Genomic DNA, 22,701 nt, shown 5'->3' with positions numbered 1-22,701 from the left:
TGAGATGTTTGCATGTGGGCATGTTCAGTGTGATACGGTTGTCTTGCAAGTAAGAGCAGAAGATCACAGAATGTCAATTTGCACCATCAAAAATGCCTTATTTTGAAAAAAAAAGATGAAGCTCGTGGACTTCCTGTAAGGACTTGGACATGGGCCCAAGAGGCTTTTTTGTAGGTCTTATGATAACCCATGTGCTTTGGGTGCTTTGGATCTCCAGGTTGTCTTGTATTAGCAAAAATATCTGGTCTCAATTGGATGAAATATATATAACTGATATATCAGTATATATCAGTATCAACATCACTATATTGTAGTATTGTAAGATAGCACTCTGCTCAAAGCAGAGGTACATTTTGAAACACCCTCATTGTCCCCATTGAATGTGCACAGCTTGGGAGGACTTAGTGGGAATGGAATTTTTTCCTTATCCTGACTCTCCTGAGATGAGAACGATCCAAGATCCTTGTATTTACTTAACTCATTAATTCTGCAGGCTGTTACCAAAAAATAAAAGCATAGTTTCAGTTTTAATTTTAAGATTATATCTGGATTTAAATCAAATAACACCAGTATTAAGGTATTCTAACTTTCAATTCCAATTTTCCAACTTTTAGGCTCCTGAAGACTCCCTGTGTGGACAATCTCCAGTAAAATGCTGCCAAACATGGCAACAAGGGATTACAACAGCTTTGTGTGGCCTATCCATCATATGCTATTAGCTCAGACTCACACTTTTGCTCTCGTCCAGCACAGCAGGATAAGAGAGACTCAAACCACCACCAAAATAACTACAAAACCTTTCTGCATAATGGTCTTTGTGTGCACACCTGTGGTGCTCTCGGTGCGTGTCTGAGAGGGTAAATTTAGGCTGGTTCACATGTGTCTGCGTGCATGCATGTGCTTACCAATGCTATTAAATGACCACAGCACAGTACAAAAAGCAATTACATCCCCAGCTCCCCATCGGCTGCATTCAGCTGCAGTGACTGTGGACTTTTTAGGAGAGCCTGGGGTGATCCGGCAATTGGAGCAAGCAACGGAAATGGGGTGAGACGGATGAAAAACAGGGGAGGAGAGGGATAGGCTTGTGAGTGAAAACGCTCAATCTGGAAGAGCGGTGATGTGCTATAATAGCTGCAGAGCAAGGCAATCTTGTGAAGTTGAATAGTGTTGAAAGTGCTGAGATAGAATGGTAAAAACAGGGCTTAGTCCAAGCTGAATGCAATTGTAAAGCAGAGGTTACACGCTGAAGGACGGATGTATTTAACATGGTTAGACTGCTCCTGTCCGCCCTGTGTGGGAGCTGATGTTGAGTTTGTGAGCTCTCATCCTCGTTGATATTTTCTATCCCTGTCTTTGTTATCGTCAGGTGGGAGCAGAACCTCAGGTAACCTTGGCTGAAAACACTGAACCCAAGTTACAACAAACAGCTTGAAGACAGTTGCAGCACAGATTTGAGGTTTTGTGTGTGATGACACCACTATGAAAGAACAGAAGGTGCGACATCCACATGTCAGATCAAAGTGTGCAGGAGGGCAGCGGATGAAAAGACTGTGGCCTTGATCTTTGAGAAACACATGTGCCAAAACACATCCTGAATGCAACAGGAGGCCAGAAACATTTTATCCAGCAACTCTGAATGACAAGCTCCAAATTAAAAGTTTTCTCTCAGACATGGTTAAAATAAAATGTGGAAACTTATTTAATAGAAGAGGATGGACTAAAACAGGACACCGTTGTAAAAATGGTGCTAGTAGTCTCACAATTAATGAAATGAGGATCATCCGTGTGCAGTGACTGTGTTTCAAGTGATTGTAGTGTAAATATACCTGTGTCTGGAAGGTCCAGTCACTGGAAAATCAGTATTCCTGGCTACCATTACATCATGTAAGACAAGACAAAAGAACACTCTAAGCCAGTGGTTCCCAACCTTTTTCCCAAGTGCCCACCCTACTCATATCTAAGAAAAGCTAAGGCCCCCAGGACCCACTTGGAAAATGTACACATCACTGTTAATTGTTGACAAAATCCCAGCACAGTAGGCCTACATACACTTGTTTTTGACTAAAGATATATGAATAAACTATCCACTATTATGACAGCGTATTAGGGGCACTCTAGAAAACAACGGTAAACTTGAAATGCTCAAGTTTAAACAGGTAATTTATCAGAGAAAAAAAAAGAAATATTTGACTGTAAAAGTCAGACAGAATTTCTGAGATTATAAAAGCTTGATTTCTTGTAAATGTTTTACTTTAGGCTGTTGAAAATGTATGATTTTAAAAACTTGATTTTTTGTTGTTTCTAATGTCAAAATGAAACTTTTAGAACTTGGTAATTTCATTTTTTTTTCTTGTAAATTTCCAACATTCAAACTCTGAAATTCTGAGGTTGTTTTCTTGGAAATTTATAATCCCCCAAAACTTGATTTCTTTTCACCAAAATATTTGCTTTTTTTCCTTAAAAAATTAACCGATTCAAAATTTGCTTAAAGGCATGTTGAAGACTCCATGGTCAAGTTGAAGAAAGTTCTTTGGTGTGATGAGACCAAAATGGTGCTTTCTGGCCATCTGACAAGACACATACAATGTTAGGTGGTCACCAAACACTCCACCACAAACACACCATCCCCACCGTGAATCACAGCTGTGGCAGCATCATGCTGTGGGGATGCTTCTCGGCAGCCAGCCCTGGAAGGCTTGTAAAGATAGAGGGTAAAATGAATGCGGCAAAATATGTCGAAAATCTTTGAGGACAATATTTTTCAGTCTGAAAGAGATCTATGGCTTGGAAGATGATTTATTTCCCAGCAAGTCAGTGACCCGAAGCATACAGCGAAAGCTGCTCAGAAATGGCTGTCAAAGCCCAGACCTCAGCCATTACCTGACAGAGCTTAAGCAGTTTATCAAAGAAGAAGGGAGTAAAATGGGGCCAAATTATATCAACCATGACTGATTTATAAAATCAATAAAAGGCTAAAACATTCAAGAGGGTGAACACTTTATATAGGCACTGTATGTGGAGGTCTTCCCTGTATCTGAGCCCTGTTTATCAGCTTTTGTCAGAGGTTTAGAAAGAGTAGATAAAGTAGAGGATAAATACAATCAGATCCAAGGATCCATAATGTCCCATAAAGGTATCCAGTCTCCTGGTATTGAAACCGATCCTAAGAGTTGTTCCTGTGGAGATAATGAGCTGCTGAGTGAGATGTTTGCAGGGCCAGAGGGCTCGGATTGGAGCTGCTTCACTGATGCTCTGCATGGTGAGGACCCGGGCTGGGCTCTAAATTAGCGAGCCTTCTGGATCAATATGGGCTGTAATTAGCTGCTATTGATCCTAGACGGATCAGCCACTACAGTAGGCCACAGCCAAGCACCTCTCAGCGTCCATCAAGCTGCATCCCAGCAGCACAGCAGCGCAGCCTCAGATCACTCTGAGAGCAAACAAATAATATCAGCCAGCACACTCAGCTCCTGGTAAGTGCACTAAAGATACTGTTCGACATTTCAGGATTCACTTACATATTCCATTAGTGCTCAGTGCAATGCATCTTTTTGATTCAGTGTTTTATCTTGTGTTCCATTAAATCATATAGATTGCATTATGTGCTTGCGTAACATGCAGGAAAAAAATGGGGCCAAATTTCTAGCTATTATCCTGATGCATCCTCATAAATCAGTCGTCATTATGTGTCAGAGCTGTGGACAACACCAGACATGATGCTAGTGCAATCGAGCATTTAGGGGGAAAAAAAAAGATCTTATCTGCTCTAAAACGATCACAATCAGGACTTTTTAAATATCTCATCAAAGTGATTCTGCTCTTTTCAGTAATGTTAATGATCTCGCCTCTCATTAGTAATTTGATAGGTGGTTTTCCCCTAAGAAGCGGCCTTATCCGTTGGTCGTGAAGTGATTAGCAAAAACAAGATTTCATGAAAATAAGAATCTTGTCAAATGGGTTGAAAATCATCACTGATACTGGAAGAAATTGTCCTTTTTTTCCCCTTTCTCTTGCTTGAATTTGTAATCACAATAAAAAATGTGGGCTGTAATTATAATGGCCTGTCCATTGGAGATATGAAGCCGAATTTAAAGCTTGAATTATTTAAGTCTATTAAACAAATGCAATTTAAACAAAGGCAAAAAGACTGTGAAATGTGGGTAAAATTACTGCTCACATTCTCATTTCTCTTAAAGGGCCGGCGTCTTAGAGCCTTGTACTTTGACGCCTAATGGACTTGAAATTTCTCCTTGCTTAGGCTGCAGATGATTGTGTTACATAGTTCTGTTTCAGACAACATGCTTCAAAGAACAATAATGGCACATTAAAGATTCAAACCTGCTCTGCATGGAGTTTATAAACGCCATCTTCATTCTCACAGGACCATTCATCCTTATGAGGTGTATAATTAACAGTGTTGACCTTTTCCAACAAACAATTTCTTATTTAGAAATGCTGCTGAGGAGAGCTGATCAGCACCCATTGGAGGATGTGGTCAGGCCCCTGTAGGAAAATAATGGGATAGCAATAATGTCTAATATCCCCAGTCATCCTGGTCATAGGATTATGGAAACACTAAGTCAAACCCTGGTGAACTTGTTTATTCTTTAGGGTGATTCATCGCCCATCCAAGAGGCTTCATCAGCTCTTCTGATGGCCGTTATGAGGCCATTAAGCCAGGTTTGTTTTATTCAAAGCACTTCAGACTTTGGCCAACTTTACTGTTGAACATGAATAATTGCCTTTTGCCTCCATCCAGTCCCAGCCTCAAACTTATTGAACTACTAGAATATCCAATTTCAGCTGGTCCAAATGTCCTTTAACTGCAGTCTGGCTTGGTTAGATTCAATATAGCAGTGATGTGTGCAATTCCAGGCCCAAATGAATCTCCCAGCACTAGCCCATCTCAGAAAAGATGTTTCCAGAGATTGAAGCACAAGTATACCAGGTGGAAGAGTAGCGGTGCAGAGTGAGTGAGAGCAATTTGCACTCAGCAGGTTAAACCAAACTTTCTCTGATACATATAAAAAGAAACTTGAATCGGCAAGACAAAAATAACACTGGAAGTGATTTTCTCAAAGACTTCTTCAAGTGTTTGGGGGGGCTTTTGTTTTTACTTTCCCCTTATGATATCAAAATGATATTGCCTGGACGACACCTGCTGAAAACACCACCTCTGCACTTTGCAAAGACACAGAAGAATCACATTAACTTTCACAGAACTTTTTAAAGAACCAGTTTTCCAGTAAATTCTGAATATTTGCTTTGTTTAGACACAACAAAAAGCCATAGGAAAGGATGTAGGAGGTTTGAATGACCTATCAAACAAAAGGGATGCTGCTGTTAAGGGGCCCTACGTTTCTATTTGTATTTGTCAATTTTTTCTAAATATCCTAATAATTTAGTTGCGGCAAATAAAATGCATCAATAGCATTCATATAATCTTGTCTCAGCATGATTTATGGATGCACACTTTAGCAAAAGTAGTGAAATACATTGTAAAAGTGTGAAAATCATTTAGAATTTTAGGAACCTGTTCTTCACTTATATATATTTCTGCCTTCTTCTTTATGCAGTTGTAGCACGAGTTAATTTCTCAACTCCTAAAAAAAAAAAAAAAAAAAAAAAGTGGAAAAATAATTGGAAGCATTAAATTCCAGTCAGTTGAGTTTTTTCCTTTTTTCTATTCCATAATACACACTTACAAAACCATGTTTTTAAATGATGGGATACATACATGTTTTTTACCTAATTAAATTCATATTTTCCCACTGGAATTTTGCAAACCACACATTTGCAAGTTTGAACATTAAACTTACTTAAAGAAAGCATGCTGTTTGTCGTCGTCTTCATGCAGTTCTTTAAATTTATTTATTTATTTCTTTGCTTTTTCTATTTGTAAACGGAAATTGTACAATAATGTGCATGAATGTTGTTAGAGTAAGTTTAAAGGTAATTTACACAGCAGTCCCCTGACATTTCAAAAAGTCCTGATGTTCAAAATGTGATAAATATGAAGCTTTAAATAGTCTTTGTTAGAATTCATTGTTTGTTTTTTTTATTACAATTCAAACACATTTGTTCACTTATACAGGATTAATTTTTGAAAACAAAAGAAAATGTTGAAAAAAAATGTCAGTTGATTTAAATTTTCCCCTTGAAAACATTTAAGGCTCCATCTAATATTTTTATCAAAATTGATATATTTATATTTTCTCTTTCCACATCTCAATTAGCTATCAATTACTGGTTTTAAGCGAGTAAGTTATTGAAAACATGCTTTGATTACATTTTGTTGATGTTTCTCATTATTTGTTTACTAATTCATTTATTGGTAAAAGTAGAGAACTATGATTAAATATAATAATGAATAAGAATATAGAAATAGCTGAGTAAATCAGCTTTTCTGAATCAACTGCTTTAAGTCATTGAATGAAGCAGATTATTTTGATTATATCCAGAGATATGCCTGTTTGTTTTCCTCATCAATTTTACAATGGTTATATAATTTTTCTCCAGAATGATGACAAAGAGCCAGCGGAAGAAGGGAAAGACACCAAACCAGTGGAACCAGATTACAAACTGTGGGGACAGAGGCTACTAAAATCAAGTATATTATTATTATTATTATTATTGTTGTTGTTGTTGTTGTTGTTGTTGTTGTTATCTTTATATAGTAAATTGTGTGAATTTTGCAAATGCATTTGTAATTTTGTATACTGATATATTAAACTTCTTAAATTAAAGTATGTTGCTGTCATCATGTAGTTCTTTAAAAGTCTTTTTGTCCTGAATATAATAATTTTGATCCTTACATGATACATGCTTGAAACAATGGGGTCTTAATCACAAAATTGGTACTTTTTTCACTCATCTGGGATGAAAAAAGGTTACAGAAAGTGTCAAAATACACCGTTTTCACTCCTTAGGGGAGAGTGGAGTGAGTTATGCCAGTTTTTACTCATAGTGACTTTAAAGTGAGGTCATGACAGTACTGCCTCCAACTTAAGTGCGTACATATATTTCAGGATGTGGTGCATCCCTGGGAACAATAACTTTGGATCTGAAATAAACTCTTTAAGAAATATAACTTCTGGAAAAATAGTGGTCTTGTGGCACAACTTGCCCCCGGTGTGGGGTAAGTTGTGCCTTTGGGGAGAATACGATGGGGTAAATTGTGCCAGTGATTATTGAAGTAAAACAGAACATTTTAATCTCATAAACTATAATGCTATATAAAAGCAAGACAAATTCAATACAAAATTACTCATTTAGGGTTCATTTAGGTATAATCACCCTATTAAACTAATGTCATAAGTCATATTTTCTATTTTTTGGAAAACACAAAAAACTTAAATACACACTATTGATATTTGTGAATCATTTCAGGCAAAAAGGCTTTGGCAATAGATGCCTGTTGACATACATAGAACGCTGTCTGTCAGTTATGCAACATATACAAATAAAGTGATTTGGGGCAATTTCTGAACATCTCACTGTGACTTAGGCCACTTAAAAACTGAATAACACTGCTCTTTAATAACAGTGCAAACTCAAAACTGAAATCAGTGTTAGCTAAATTAAACAAATGACAGGTAAATCAAACACTGATGAGGCATGCCCATCTCCTCACTTCTCCAGTTGTTCTTGGCCCTTCTTTGCTGGGTTCTAGGTGCGTAGGTTTTGGTGTGTGGTTGTGTGGATTTGTTAGGGTGGGTGTGTTGGTGTGGGACTGGGTGTGTGGGTCTGTGTGAGAGGGTGTGGGAGTTAGGGTCTAGGTCTGTTGGTCTGGGACTTGTGTCTCTGGGTGGGTGGGTCTGCATGTGTGAGTATTTGGGTCTGGTTGTGTGGGTTTCAGGGTTTGGGTGTGTCTGTGGGTCTGGGTTTTTGGGTGTGCCACTGGCACAACTTAACCCAGGCCCTTTGGCACGAATCACCCCAGCCCCCCGTTTTGACAAACTAGTATGATCCAGCATCTTAGAGCTAACATCATGCTAACTGTATAGACTCATTGTGTAGCCTATTAAAGGACTAAAACATGTGTGAAATGTTTTCAAATTTGTCTATAATTGTTCAGACACAAGAATCAAAAAACCTTGATCATAGAAATTTTACTTTGAAAGGCAAAAAACAGTTTGTTTGTTTGTTTTGTTTGTTTGTGTGATTCAAGTGGACTCTGGCATAGTTGTAAATGCTACGCGCCCAGATATGGGACAGACCGCCTTATCAGCTTTATGATGTCATCGTAAAAACTAAAGTTCTTTCCACGGCGTGACAGTTTGTTCACATTTTTCTTCAATAAATGGCGTATATCCTCAGAATCCAGTCAATAAACGGTCTGTTGTGACTCACCTACGGACGAACACAAGTTGGAGTCAGTGAGATAAGATGCAAAGGCAATAAAAGTCTCCTGTCACTTTAAAAACCGCTCTATCTGAGCAGCGCGAGCCCATTTAATCCTCTGGGCTGCACATAGATGTGTAGATATGAAGAGCGGGGTTCCTGACATCTGAAAAAGTGATTTTAAATCCTCCATGGCTGCAGGATGGACTTTTCTGCTGGGTTAAAAAAAAAAAAACTTAGCTCAGGTCATGACCCCAGTGGTTGCCATGGTAGCTTATTCTTCTTTCTCCTCCTTGGCAGGTTCGTGAACCAGCCACGTGAATACCGCCACCTGCTGTTTCAGACCGAGTACATACGCAAGTGGGCCCGGGCACCGATCAATGTTGCTAGTGTGAAAGTAAGCCTGTGGTGGAAGGGGAAGGGGAGGAACCGCTGCGCTACGCTGTTTGAAACAACTGGGCCTAATGTGAAAGCACCCTAAGACTTTCTTTAGCTTTAAAAACTCTTTGAAATAGTATTACGACATTACAATGTCGAATAGCAGATGCTTTTATCAACAGCAAAATACATCAGTTAAATTACTATTCCCCCAAACAGGGAATCTAATCACCTGTAAAAAAAAAAGTCTGACATGCTTGGATTCTAGACAAACCTGCTGTTTGATTTATGCCTGGTGCTCTGGCCACATGGTCAGTGCTGTGTAGTCAGAATCATAATGAATGCATTCCCTGATAGCACAAGCAGAGATGTTTGGGGTCAATCTCGGCCAGCAGTTGCCCCTCTGACACTTGAATTAGGCCAATTAAATGTAGAAGTGTCTCTCAAATATCTAGTTTGAATTTTACTCACAGCTTTGTGAAGAAAATTGTAACCTTTCTGTCCAACCTCCACAGGCTACATTTGGAATTTATGCGAAATAATTAATCTAGGCCAGCATCACCTGCAAGCTTATGAGAACGAATTAAGTGCAAACTATTTCCTGCACTTTAATATAATGCACCTGGTCATCTAAAGGCTGATCTATAAGACTGAAGGAAATGGATTTATAGGTTTCTAATGATGTCACACACTTAGAGCAAATAAGAAAGGCCTCCTACTGCTGTATGCTGTGGTGAAGGTGATGCTCTTTCCATGGCTGTACCCACCATTAAAATTATCTGAAGTGTATACCTAAAATAACTCCGTGTTCCCATGGCAAATGCAAACACACAAACTCAGACACTGCTGAAGTAAATCCTACATGCTTCAAACCAGAAAGTACACATTAGATGTCTGGCTCTAACCGGTTAAAGATGCACAGATTTACAATCAGGAAAATTAAGAGAATTTTCAGGGGTAGCAGGCCCTCATTTCTCCTGGGTAAGCTTGGTTTTTGGACTTTAAATAGTGTATTAAAAAAGAGCAAAGAACTGCATTGAAACTTTTCATGGAAGACAAGCTTATTTGCTCCCAATAGCCCAATAGTGACTGTTGAGGGGTGGGCTGATACACAATGGCCGAGCAATTAGCTCGGATGTAGCCAAAAAGAATTTCCCCTTTTCTCCTGACTAGGTTGCGAGTTTTCTGGATGGGGTTTAATTGTACTGCAAGCCAGTAGCAGTGACTGCTTTTGGTGAAGCATTCAGCTCAGTTGTAGCTTTAGTGACAGTCTTTATCAAATCTGGGCAGCATTTCTTTATTGAATAAGGAACAAAGAAACACAATGAAATCTTTTCTTGGAAGGGAAGATGTTTTACCACTTCTACCTACTGGCATCGGTATGAGTTTCATCCAACAACAAGCTACATTCTCCTAAACTACGATTGCGCCTTACCCGCAATTTTCCGCATACAGCGGCTGTACCACAACACCACAGTTTTGCAGTGACAGCGTGTCTAGAGTGCTGCATAATGAAGCATAGCCCTGATCAGCTTGAGAGAAGGGTGCAGAGATCACAGGAAAATGTTTTTTTTTTTTTTTAATCTTTCTGACATGATTCCATAATTGTATTGCTTCTGCCATGAGTGAGTCCATTATGAAGTTAAAAGGTTAATGTTTGCTTTAAAGGATGTGTGGTTTCATGCAGATGATGCGATTCTGCTGGCTCCATCGGCTCAGGACCTCCAGCAGGCACTGGGACGGTTCGCAGCTGCGTGCAAATTGGTCGGGATGAGAGTCAGCACCTACAAGTCCATGGCCAGAATTCTCTGCTATAAAAAGGTTGATTGCTCCCTCCAAGTAAAGAGGGAGTCTGTGCCTCTGGTGAAGGAGTTCAATTATCTTGGGGTCTTGTTCATGAGTGAGTGCAAAAGGGAGTGTGGGATTAATAGATGGGAGGGAGCTGAGCCGGAAGCCAAAGCTTTTGATTGACTGGTCAATCTTCCTCCAAACCCTCACTTATAGACATGAACTCTGGGTAATGACCAAAAGAATGAGATCGCGGACACAAGCGGCTGAAATGAGTTTTCTCTGGAGGGTGGCTGGGCTCAGACTTAGAGATAGGGTAAGGAGTTCAGACATCTAGAGGGAACTAGGAGTAGAGCTGCAGCTCCTTCCCATCGAAAGGAGCCAGTTGAGGTAGTTCGGGGTAGGCGTCTGATCAGAATGCTTCTTGGAAGCCTACCTTTGGAGGTTTTCCAGGCACGCCCGGCTGTGAGAAGACCTCGGGGAAGACCCAGAATGCACTGCAGATTACATATCCTATCTGGTCTTGGAACACCTCGGAATCCCCCAGCAGGAGTTGGAAAGAGTCGCTGGGGAGACGGACGTCTGGGTTGACTTTCTGTACCTGCTACCATTGCAGCCTGGCCACAGATAAGCAGAAGAAGATAGGTGCATGGTTTCATGTAAAATTCTGTTTTTTTACTTCAAAGGTTAACTTTTCTTCATTAGTGGCACTGCTGTGACCCACCGACCACCCCACTGACCTTTTGCTCTTTGCAGGATGAGACATAATGTTATCATAGCAATGATTTATGATGGGGAGTCTGTGCATTGTGTTGCGTTTTGAAGTTAACTTAAAACTTTGCACATCTTCAGCTGGTTGCAATCTGCACCCTCACTTCTAGATTCCACATCTCAAAATCTAAAGGCAGAAAATACTAAAAGTGGACTTTAGACCTGCAAACTTTGAGCAGTTTACACAGCAGTAGATTAGCTCAAAATGCAGTGCATACTACGTCAAGTGGAATTATTTTTCATGTGGCAGAGGCTTGTAAATATTACCTCAGCTAATGCATTTCTTGTGATTTATTGCTGAAACGTCTTTTATTCATCTACTAAATCTAGACTCAATTTTTGTAGCTGCTGAATGAGTTTATGGAACTCGCTTTTCACTGGATTACACATGGGTTGTGACTTGGAAATATGGCTTATGCTAATGTCTAAGATTGATTATAATTTGCTTATATTCCAAAAAATAGAGGAAAAGCCAGCAGAGTAATGTTAGAAGGGGGAGTTAATGATGCCACATTATTTCTTCCTTGCCTAAAATGATTTTTAAGTTACACATATTTTTTTATTTCTCATATATTTAAGAGGGTCAGACTTTCTTTGTGAATGTGTTTGTGGCTCTCTGGAGAATACATAGCAATGTCATTCAAATGGCCCTGCCTGGGTGACTGTGTTTGAGATTCTGGCAGTGTTGCGTCCTGTAGTGTCCACTTCAGTCAGTGTTCAGACTCAGAGATGTGTCAGTGGCTCCGATGCGGCTTGTCAGGCATGCTTTAGCTTCCGGCCGGCCTGGTACAGCCTGGCACTACACTGCACACACTCCTGGGACTGTCCGCAGACAGCCATCACAACCCCCAGTCTCTCTTTGTCTCCCATCCTCTCATCACCCGTCTACTTGTCGCTCAAGTCTCGCCATCCGAGTGTGAATATCAGGATTAGGTAAATGACAGGAGGAATCTACAGTCTTGACTAGGCAAATGTCCTCTGGGTCTGTCTTCTGTCTTGATGTGTGGACTCGGAAATGAAAAGACAGTGTGTGAGTTCCCTCATGAAAAGTTGAACACCGAGCGGTTTGTTGTTGTTCAACCTTTCCATTAGTCCAATCAATGACAATCAATTTCACTACCAATTTCCTCAGCACACTTTAATAGGGCTTAGTTGTGGTGTGAGGCCAATCAGGAAGCTTCTTCATGTAGAGACCAGGAAATAGGAAGATGATAGATTGACTCACATCACTTAATGTCATTACGGCTGGAGGGGAAGTTGTCAAAATGAAGATGAGCTTCACTGCTTTACTCTTTGACCGCTCAGCTTGCTCCAGTGTGTAAGGGTTGAACTCTGAAATAAAAAAGCCACTCTCCATTTATTATATTCCGGCCTTTACTCGATTTTCAGTCCACTAATTTAAGGAAACGACTGAGAGCAGAATGCAGAAACTAAAATCACCAGTCCAATTAACTCTGAGTTAAATGTAGGAGATGTATTCTGCAAGTTTTAAAAGCACTGTATGTCCAAGTCACAAAGGAAGGATATTTACTGCTCATGAGGTTAGTTTTATCCTCAAAATAAAAGTGTTGACCTAATGTAAGCCTATGGCCAATGTTGCTACAGAAATATGGTCCACTGAGGGAGAAACTTTCATGAAATTAAAATTATTAACCCATATTAACATGTAGTCCGCCCACATAGCTCCCTGTTTTGTTTACAAAAAGTAATACCACTGACAAACTTAGCATGGGAGATGGGTCGGTTAGAGTTCTACTTAGAAGATGCATATGATAACAAATATTAACAACACAAGTCTGCTTAGGATGGAGGATGAGCTGGCCTCCCATGCACTTTGATTAACTAACATTAATGATAAACACACCTTAACCCACTGTTGGGGTCCCGCACCCCCTAAGGGGGCGCCAAAGATCTCAGGGAGGTGTAAGACTTGGTCTGCTCTGTTAAAGTTAATTTGCACATGTTAACTAAAAGTATGATAAAACACTTTATAAACAATTCATACCATGGTCTTTTTGGTTATCGAAACATTTTCTTGGGGTTTTATCAATGAAGCAGTTAAATGATAATTTTGGGCAACAATATTTGAACAGTTTTTTTCCCAGCTTGTCTTCGATATAAGTAGGTGGGGCCCGAAGGGAAAATGTCTGGAAACCACTGTTGTTAGTAATAGTTCAATAGTGTTTTTAGAAGCTTAATTACATTTTTCAGTGGATTTGTCGGAATGTTAATCTTTTCTGAATCAAATACTTTTATTTCGTAGTGAAGTTGATTTTTGATCAAGATGTACAACAGTGTCCAACAAGTTACTTTTTTTTTGCAAGATGTGCAAAGGGTGCAAGAATGCTGACAAAACAAGATCAGTATCATAAAATGGATTTATGCAGATTTACATGATGTAGACAAGATAATTTAAGATAGTTGATTGGTGCAAATTTGCATATGAGGTGAGGCATTTTACCACAGAGAGCCTTCTTACAGTATTTGAGTTACAGTGAACAGATAAACTGCTTAAGGTATTTGAGAACTGTAAATAGATTAAATAAGTAATTACTGTGGAAATAGAATACATTTGTGCAAATATGCATATGAGGTCAGTAATTTAACTGCAGTGATTTAAGTTACAGTTAATAGATTAATTGGTGCAAATATGCATATGAGATAAGGCTCTTACCACTGTGCTTGAGATACAGTAAAGCGGTAAGAAGCAGTACAGGATATTTTACATTGATTGCGTTTACATGGACTTGAGTATCCCAGTTTCTGTTTATGCATGTGTACATCTTCAGAAATCGGGATATTACAGTATCCCAGTTTTGAGAATTTCGGTTTTGCTACCTGGAGAACTCCAAAAGAAAACGGGATACTGTGCCATGTATACGCAGTATCCCGTTTTCTGGCTGCTGTAGACTTCCTGCACAGGCGTGACTTTGATTTAACTTCAGATACTTTAAAATACTGCATCTATGTGGCGGAGGAACAGCTGATCTGCTCTGCCCGGAGAGAGTGACAGCTGAGCGGCTGTCTGCAGTGGATCAGTCTGTGAGCTGATGGCAATTTTGTGTAAAAAAAAAAAAAAAAAAAGAGCTCATTTTTAGATAAAACGTGAACTGAACGGTTAATTTTTCAGCCATAAATGAAATATGAACATAGTTTACTATGGAGACAGAGAGAGAGCTCACGCCATTTTTTTCCCGGAAAAGATGGAAAGCGCCCTGCACAGTCTGTCAATGCTTCCCAGTCCTGAAATTTAGAAACGATTACTCTTCCGGTGTACTTTTCAAAGTAAAAGCGTTACCTTTTTCAAGACCCACTTTAAGCTGCCCCAGTTTTCACGGACTTTTATTTTGAAGTCGTTTCCAGGACAGTTATTTAGTGAAGTAAGTCAACTGCAAGTTGCTTCACTCTTTCTTGGCATCTCTGCCAAACTTTCGTAGTGTTTCATAATGATAATAATAATAATTCCAATCACCTAACAGTGATAATAATTTGAAATATGAAGTTATATTAATCTTATTCATTTGAGAGCTCCCTTTCACTTCTTGCCATCCTCTCAGTCTCTTAACTTCTCTTAACTTTTTTATTTTTACACTTTGAATGCTTGGCCTTTTGGTAGTGTTTCTCTATGTAGAAATTACCAAAGGGAGTTCTCTGCTGCTCCATGATGTCATCTGTAAAGAAACAATACACAATAGGTGGCTGTCTAGCTGAAGTGGCTTGAGAGCATAAATCATTTTTTTAACATGTAAACATCACATGAATGACTTGTGTTATATTTCACCTTCTGTGTTATACTGTTCAGTCATCTGCCATGTTGGCTAAATTTAGTTATGACTCATTATAACGTAACATCCTGAGCAATTGTAAAGTGAGTTTATAGGTGTAGGAATCTTGAGGGCAGTCAGAGAGATGCAGCAAAAGAACAGCAGCTTTCAGTTGCAGGTCTTTTATCTTTAACCCTAAAACAGAATCAAGGAAATTAAAAAAGGCTGATTCACTATACCAGGATGCTGCAAGCAATTCCACATAATACTAGTGGAACTGATAAAAATATGCTAAGTTTGAAAAATGCAAGCTGATGATCTGTCCAGTGCTGGCCAGCAGAAGAGGTCTTGCTGTCCCTGGCAGATCACTACTGCGTTAAAGAGAACGCTCAAAATCTGTGCTGCAAGTCTTGAGTTAAAATATGTAAGGGTAAGGGTTTTTTTCCACAGATGTCTCATTATACTATTGCTTAATTTCGCTCAGCTAAATTAATTTAAATATGCATAAACTGAATTTTTGTAAGCAATGGAAAAAGATAAAAACAGTATTTGTTGAACATCTGTCTCCTTATCACAAGATGGCATCGCTGTTGACTTGTAATGTAATTAAGATTTAAAGAATACTCTGGCAATTACCTGTCTAATGGGGCGTTTATCAGCCCTCATTCTCCAAGCTGTCTGTCTTACTGGCTGACTCACTGCGAAGCACGAGGGTGCATATGTAATCTCTGCCAGCAGAAATCATACAGAAACTTCTCCAAGAGGACGGCCGTCGTTCTGCAAGAGGGCGACCGCTCAGGCCTGATGACTCTGAGTGCTTGGATCTCTGCACCTCTGGTCCTCGTGAAGTCGCTCAAAATTATTGGAGGAGAAAGAGCAGATATTTCCCTGGATGGAGAAGTTGTCGATCACCTCACTCTGCCATGAGCGACCTGCTCCCTGTTTCTGTCACTCGAGCATGATTGGTGAAAGGAGGGCACCACTAGCAGGGGGAGCGTAACCACACGGAACGATCCATATTCAGTGATACAGTGATGTGAATGGGGGGGGTACCTTTTCCATCACCAGTGACACCTGAAAGACACCCTGCAGCGTCGCCTTGACAACAGTTATGAACCCACTTGGCGCCCCTGGGTGCGGGGTCAGGGTTGAGTGACATCCTGTCTTTCTGACTTTTTGCTCCATTGGAGGTGCAGACTGATTGTGACACAGCAGGATGGATGTTTGTGAACATGGGTGGATGTGTGTGTATCTAAGGGGGGTGGGGGGTCACCATGAGGCTTTGATTGAAGCAGCATTATTCACTAACATGTGTTAAAGAGCTGTTGTATTTTCAGATTTGCAAGTATATCACTGTATTATATGTGAATATTTGTCAAGCGTAAAGGACATACTGTTGTTTGTGACTGCTATTTATCTATTTAATGGAAATCAGAAGTCACTCCCCTGTGAAAGGATTTTGTCATGGATAAGCATTGCAGCCAATGTTGATTCTGACTGAAAAATATGACAAAAATGTTCTCTAGCAACTAGATGTAACAGTACTGTTAATTTTGTGGTTTTGCAGTGAAAGAAATGTCTCAAGGCCAACGTGAACATGTGACTGTATCAGATGATAGGTTTCAGGGCAAGAAGTGTTTTTAGTGGAGAAAAGCAAAGGGAAGTGGGAACTACAGTTAGCATTGGCCCTTGCATACCCATCATCCTTTGCGCACCACTCACTGGCTTTCACAAAAATGTCAGATGCTACAAGTGGCAAGGGAGAACCAAGTGACAACTTTTTTGAGATTGCGGAGGCTTCAGCGACTTTTAAGTTTATTGGTTTCCAGGTGTCCAGAAATGAGAAAGGAGAAAATGTAATGGACAAACAGAAAACAATATCCAAACACTGGCAGAGGTAAAACCCTTGGATTCATTCACCAACATTCACCTTGTTGTCTTTAAACCATTTTCTGTGTAGCTTTGGCTGAATGCGTCAGGTCATTGTCTTGCTGGACAATAATCTTGACGCATAGATTTTACCCTCAACATTTACAAGCCTTCTCAGGCTGACTTCTGAGAAGGAGGGCTGGTGTGTTTGCGGTGATGTGCAGTGTTTAGCATCTTGTCTGATGTCCAAAAGACCATTTTGGCCTCATCAGACTAAAGAACTTTCTTCCACATTGACCAAACTCAGGTCAAGATTTAATACAATTTTCTGACACTTGTGATAGATGTAACTTTGGGAAGAGTACACAGGGTCATACTTTCCAGTCATGCCCAAAGATTGTCCCCTTTTGGCAGGACATCTGCACATGGTATTGCAAAATTTACAATTTAACAATTAAACTAGATGCACTGATTGCCTTGTTTGGGTGCTCCAAAGCATCCAAACAAGGCAGTCGCCCACCCTCGTGGCCCAATTGTTGAAAATCACGCACTAAAGTGCCCTCTTGGGAACCAAAATGTGTGTTAAAGTGTCCTCTTGGGAGGCAAAAAAAAAAAAAAAGCGATTTCTGTTGTTATGATTCTTTGGCCTCTATCTCTCTGATACTTTAGTGTAGACTGCTTTGGCATATATTGGCAGAATCTGTGGAGTCTCTCCTTTCATTTAGGTGTCGATCGTGTGTTCTGCATGGTGTCGTAGTGGTAGAGCCAGAAATATGGCAGGTGGGTTGAAACAGTGGAGCTGTATGGAGTTTGATATGTTGTAATTCATTTAGTTGCTATTTAAGTTGTGTTTGGGGCATGTTAACAAGGTTTATATAGTCTTGTAGCCCAGGTTCTGCTGTTTAATTTGATGTGCAACTTCACAATATCCTTTTGTGATTAGTGCATTATTTAACACTGTGTTTGCCAATGCCTCTCAATGTCCCCCATTTAGGGGACCTCCAGGTTTTAATGTTTATTTGTCTTGTAATAAGTCTTGTTTGTGCAAACACATAATTAAAAAAATGATTTAATACAATTTTCCTTCAACAATGCATTCTCTCTAACACTCTTTTTGATAAAGCTTTGACTGATGAAGAACTCAGGCAACAGTTGTTATATTCAGAGTCTCTCCCATCTCTGCTGCTGAAGCTTGTTACTCCTTCAGAGTCATAGGTGTCTAAGGGGCCTCTCTCACTAGTCTTCTTCTTGCACGGTTATCAGTTTGTGCGGATGGCCTAATCTAGGCAAATTCACACATGGGCCATATTCCTTTCTTGATAATTAATTTACCTTAACCCAGAGGGCATGTTTAGTGCTTTGGGAAAGTCCATCCATCATCTGACTTTTGCTTTTCATTAACCTTTTCTCTGAGTTGCTTGCAGTGTTCTTTTATCTTCATGGTGTAATGGTAGCCAGGCATAGTGATCATTCAGTGACTAGATTTTCCCGACACAGGTGTCTTTATTCTACAATCACTCAAGACACATTCACTGCATTCCATTTCACTAACGTTGAGACTACTAGCATCAGTTGGCTGGACCTCTGTTGAATTTGGTCAGTCTTTTTGAAGAGGGTGAATATTGATGCAGTGACACATTTTACTTCACATACTGACATTACTTTGTAGAGCTGTTTTCACTTTGTCAATTAAAATATTTTTTTTGTCTTTTGTTGTAAAAAAGATTCATATTATATTGACTATGATTGATTTATACAATCAATAAAAGGGTGAAACATCCATTATGTATCAATAAGGGTCAAAAAATCAACAAGTTATAATGATGCCACCCCTGCTATGATAATACTCCATAGTATTTCATTCAAACTTTATCAGTATTTTCATCCCTTCCCCATTCCTTATATCAAAGTATTGTATGCAGTTCATCAATATTATTTAAAACAATATATTTATTTTACAATTCATCTTATTGAGTTGAAAGAGAGAACATGTTGACCAAAAGTAATTAATAAAATGTAGGAACTTATTTTTCTCGTTGACTTAAACTTTAAAGAGTAAAGATGACTAAAAGGTTGTTAAAACCTATGAGCATTTCCACCCGAAGACCAAATCTAAAATAGCACTTAAACAGTAAAAGGACGAAAAAACAGTTCATAAAGCACTCAGCCACAACAGTAAGTACTTAAAGCCTTATGTAAATTAGTCAGCGGAGAGGTTTACCTGCAGTAATTCCTGCTATTTTTCTAATGCACTACCTTTTTTTTTTTTTTTTTTTTTTTTTTGCTAGCCATGTTATTCATTTTGCTTATTGATTCATAATGAAACATTAGCTGAGCAGGCAACCCTGAAAACATAATGACTTTAGCCCTCGCCATTGCCATGGTGGAAGCATAATAACATTTGATTCACTGCTTAAAGGGCATTGTCAACTATGTGAGACTTTAAATTGCTAGGAGGATTCTTTTTTGTGTATATATATAACTGTGTATATTGTGTATATATATAAAAATCTGTATGAATTTGAACCAGAGAATGTAAAGAGCAAAGTTTAGATTTCCTTTTTCATGGGAATAAAAGGTGGACAGTATTGCATTTTTCTACCTGCAGACATATCATTTTGTCATCTTTGTTTTTCTGCTAGGAAAATGTGTAAATATACAGAGATACAGTGCCACAACAATTCACACACATTTTAGTAAGTGATACTTGAATGTATCTGTAACCTCTTCTTTTAATACAGACCTGCTTATGCAGTTGTTTAAAAGCTTTGAAGTGGGACCTTTGTCATACAGCGCTTTTTTGGTTTGATTGATTCAGTACGTGCATGCCATTGACACAAGAGTCATTCAAACACTTACCTGCTAACTTGCTGTTAGAGAACAAAGGAATAGCTGGTGAGTAGAATTTAAAATGCATATTGAATTTTGTGAATAATTTCCCAATGAAAGAAGGAGTCACTAGAGCAGATGTAAAGGCAGATAGAAATGAGGAAGGCTGCTGTGGTCAATCAATATAAAACCATTCAACAAAAAAATGTAACATACAAGACAGAAAGAATTTTCGCTATGATGTCACAGATCCACTGTCATTGTAAATGTAGTAAACACTGGAGTTTTCTTTTAGCTTCTATAAAAGCCAAATGTTTTTTATCATATGTGGTACCAGCTCAACCTTATTCTGCTTAGGCACCAGACACTTTTTTTCATAAAAAGTATCTCTTTAATATAAGATTGAGATAATAGCACTACTGCTTAAGACTACAATTTTCAATACAACAATATTGGAGTACAGGTTTTGTTCCAGTGATGGCTTCAAGGCTAAATACTGGGGAAAAGTACGGGAGGGTTTGTGAAGCCATACACCAGTGTGAAGGAAACTACAAAGTGGGTTTGATTCCTGTGCCAGACACTCCACTTGTGACACTGCTACAGTTGTTAAGTAGCAGCTACCGAGGCAATTTTAAGTTATATTTTACTGGTAGATTTATGTTATTTTATCTTCTGTGGAAACTTTCCTACACTTAAAATTCTGTTTAAATTCAACTTGTAACTAACCTTGCATAACAGATGGATTTCCGTGTTTCTTAATGGTGAATCCATCTTGCAAAGCTCCCGTCTGAACCGTTTGGGCCCGTTTAGAAAGTGACAGGACCAATCAGTGTCAAGGGGCAGGATAATGGTTAAATAATTCATTGTACTTGAATGATTTAACACTTATTCCTTAATCTGAAGGGTTTTCACAGAGTGCCTTTGCATTTGATGGTTTTGCACCACAAGTGAAGTTACCCACTCAATAAGGGTACTTCAATATAGCACGGATGATGTGCAGAACACAGTGGAAAAGCACTTCCCTGTACAATGTGCACCTGGTTCAAAAGTCAAGTATGTGAAAGAAAACTAGTGAAATTGCAGTGAATGAGGAAAGTAACTTTAAGAAAAGTTCTCTAACACGTAGTTACAAATTAACCTGGCATGCCAGATGGATGTGTTTCTGACATCCATCTGGGAAACCTGTCATACGCAGCGTTTGGGAGAGGGCAGAGCATTTTAAAAAATACTTGGAAGGTGATTGGATGAACGTTCTGTCTGTCACAGCTTTACAGGGCAGTCAGAGCAACAAAACGTGACGTAGCCACTACCGAGGAGTAAACTCCATACAGAACTGCATAACAAGAGCTGTAGACACGTCAGTACACAACTTTTGTCGTTTTTGAAAAGAAAACAACTCACTGCTGTTCTTTGTTTTTTTTTTTGACAAAGAAATGTCGTCAAGTTCTGATAAAACTGGCGCTTTAGAAGCATCCACGCTAACGTCTTCTGCCTTATCTGCACCGGCCTCTATCTGCCGTGCCCAAAAGTACTGCCCCTTGTTGCTGCTTGCTTACGTGATGGCTCCTGATTGGTCCTGTCACTTTCTAACTGGGCCAAAATGGTTCAGACGGGAGCTTTGCAAAATGGATTCGCCATTGAGAAACATGGAAATGGGCATATCCATCTGCTTTGCAAGGTTAGTCTAGACCTACCTTTGTATAGTGTCTTGATATAACTTCGGTTATTGATTGGCTCTATACAAATAAAGGCTGAATGATTGATTTAATGGTTGATGTTTTGAAAAATATGGCCAGTCTGTTGCAAATACCAGGGGCTTTTTTGATCCGAGTCAGTTCCTGATTACCAATAATATGTTTGACTTTGTGTTGTTACATCAAAGTGTGATATTTTGTCGTGATTCTGAGTACAGACTGGTGTGTTTTAAAAAGCACTGAACTGTTCAGGAAACAGCAAGGTACAGTGTGAACAGACAAAATGCCCTGTCTGCTCTGGCTGAAGGATAATAACCCAGAGGACACACAGATACTCATATGATGTACTGAACACAACTGGTTCTCTGGCCATTACCACAATTGTGTTTCTATGGATGAATGGCCATTTTGTAGGAATATAAGATAAAAACAACCAATCAATCAATCTCAGTCAATCTCTTTTATAGCACCAGTTCACAACCAACGCTATATCAAGACACTTTACAAAGAGGATATGTCTAGACTGTACTCTCTTGTGGCCTATTATATTAATGGCCATATTAGTGTGTTTAGCCTCTGGATTCACCACCAACATTCATGACTCAGAACAGAACAAAAACATCTTTAATCATTAACATCAATGCATTTATTTTTACAGTATATGTGTCAGATTGGACAGCTGATGATATGCAATAAGCCTTCATACTTTGATGTGATTGCAATTTCTTTTTCTTTCAGTCAGCCAGCTGGCAGCTAAGCCAACAGTCTAGTGTTAATGATTCCTCTTCTACTGATGTAAGATATCTGAACAAAAATGCAGCTCTGGTATGCAAACAGCAACAGCTCACAAGATTTGAGAGGAATCTCATCACATTGTTGGACTAGCAGAGACACCTTTGAAGCCTTATTTTGTCTTATTTTTGGACAGAGAAGAAGACTTCAATGTGCTTCTTAGACTGAACAGTGACCTCAAAAACATGGGAACAGTAGAATGGCTGAATGTAAGCTTTTACATTTAGATCAACTTGGACTTGCAAATGTGGCAATGGGTTCACTGAGCAAGGCAGTGTGGCGTCCCTGATATCTGAGCATGCGGACAAAAGTCAGAGTCTTTCGTCCATGGTGCTCCTGCTCTTACTTTTCTCTTGTACTTTTTTTCTCTGGCTCCGTTCTGGAGTCTCAGAACCTTGTTGCTTTCTGATGAACCAGCCTGCGTTCACACCGGTTTAGGTTGAACCAGAGTGGGAGGTTATTCTGCGTTA

This window comes from Cheilinus undulatus, linkage group 10, assembly GCF_018320785.1.
Source record: "Cheilinus undulatus linkage group 10, ASM1832078v1, whole genome shotgun sequence".
In the NCBI taxonomy this organism is placed as follows: Eukaryota; Metazoa; Chordata; class Actinopteri; order Labriformes; family Labridae; genus Cheilinus; species Cheilinus undulatus.
The sequence above is the reverse complement of the archived record's forward strand: the minus strand, read 5'-3'. Positions refer to the sequence as shown.